Below are 2,092 nucleotides of genomic sequence, written 5' to 3' on the forward strand. Positions count from 1 at the left end.
TTTTAGTTTCGCCCAAATCTTTTTTAGTTTCGCCCAATTCTTCTCTCAACTCCAAAACTGGATTTCTTTTTGAAAGTTTTTTTATTATTCCCTTTACAAATGGAATTTTTGTTTCTCCTGAGACTTTTCGAAACAATTTTTTTCCTTTTTTAAAAATTTTCCATTTTTCACTTTTTTTTTCTAGTTCGTTAAAAATAGGCTGAAAAAACGAAGGCCGTCTTCGAGGAGGACCGCAAGGTAAGTCACTTTCCAGTCCACAAGCTGTTAAAAAGCAAAAATCATTCTTTTTAACTTTCTTTTTTTTCATTGGATCTTTATGCTTTTTTTTCATTGGATCTTTATGCTTTTTTTTCATTGGATCTTTATGAGAGGGTTTCAGTTTAGATCCGCGCCAAGGTTTCAGGCGAAAAGGATATAGGATCTTGATCTGGATACCTTCTGATAACCAATTTTTTGGAAAGTCTTTTGTGGAGAATTGAAGACCATTATAAGTGCATTTAACATGTATTTCTCGCTTCCAACCCTTGAAATCCGTGGACCACTCAGGAATTTGAAATAATAATATACGGACAATGTTTTTAGCTATTATCAATGAAGGTAATAGAATATATTTTCTAAAAATCGATTGGGCTATTAACATGATGCCCCTTGGTCCTTGACCAAAAAAGACGATATCCCAAAATTCTGCTGCGTCCAGCAGGAAGTCATCTGCCTCTGACTCTTGTCTTCTTTTTTCTTTCTCTTTTTTGTCTCCTTTTTGTATCTCTTCTATGCTTTCTCTTCTTTTTTCTTCCTCTTTGTCTCTTTCTTGTATCTTTTCTATGCTTTCTCTTATCTCTTCGTCTTCTTCTCTTATGTCCTCCTCATTTTCTGTATAATCAGAAATTTGTGATTCTTTGTTTTTCCATATCCAATTTCGAGATATTAGTTTTATCAGCCAAGAAATATCAGAATACAAAGATCTGAACACTCTGAAGAAGAGGCTGTCTACTCTGTCAAAAAAAAGTGGGGAATGCACATTTGATTGAAACAGTTCCCCATTAATTATTTTACGTCTTTGGGCACGCACGGCACCTTTTATTATGTCTCGACGAAAATTCGGTTCTGGCGAATATTCCATCAAAGATAGGTCGTTTTCTATATCGTTTGGTAGAAAAAAATCATCCTTTAACTCCTCCTTAGAAAAAACTATTGCGTACCGGAAGATTCTTGAACGAATTGCATAATCTGTTATCATGTGTTCCTCGCCTCCTCTATGGTGTTGTTCGAAAATGTCGAGTAGTTTGTATGACCATCGAGGAACTTCTTTACTTATTTCTTTTATTCCATTACTTATTTCTTTTATTCCATTAGATTTTTTTATAATTGTTTGATTGTCGGGATTAGTTATAACTATATTGCATAAAAATTTCAAAATTTTGACTCGATCCTCGGAATCGATATTTCCCTGTTCATCTTCTGTTTCTGTCAATAAAGAAAGTTCTTTTTCTGTTGATAATGATTTGAGTGTATCTATTGTCTGTTCATCTTCTGTTTCTGTCAATAAAGAAAGTTCTTTTTCTGTTGATAATGATTTGAGTGTATCTATTGTCTGTTCATCTTCTGTTTCTGTCAATAAAGAAAGTTCTTTTTCTGTTGATAATGATTTGAGTGTATCTATTGTCTGTTCATCTTCTGTTTCTGTCAATAAAGAAAGTTCTTTTTCTGTTGATAATGATTTGAGTGTATCTATTGTCTGTTCATCTTCTGTTTCTGTCAATAAAGAAAGTTCTTTTTCTGTTGATAATGATTTGAGTGTATCTATTGTCTGTTCATCTTCTGTTTCTGTCAATAAAGAAAGTTCTTTTTCTGTTGATAATGATTTTGAGTGTATCTATTGTCTGTTCAAATTCGTAATAATCAGTAGCAAGAAGTATAACATGAATCTTATTTATCCAAAACGGATCCGTGTTTGTTTTTTCACTTAAAGGTGAAAACAATTTTTTGATTCTTCCGCGGTAGGGTCCCCTGCAAGAAAGGATCATATATTTTAGGCAAGTATTTTATTTTAGTTTCATTATTAGTTTCATTATTAGTTTCATTATTAGTTTCA

Source organism: Durio zibethinus, unplaced genomic scaffold, assembly GCF_047325235.1.
Source record: "Durio zibethinus cultivar Kanyao isolate XHJ-2024 unplaced genomic scaffold, ASM4732523v1 HiC_scaffold_143, whole genome shotgun sequence".
Taxonomy (NCBI): Eukaryota; Viridiplantae; Streptophyta; class Magnoliopsida; order Malvales; family Malvaceae; genus Durio; species Durio zibethinus.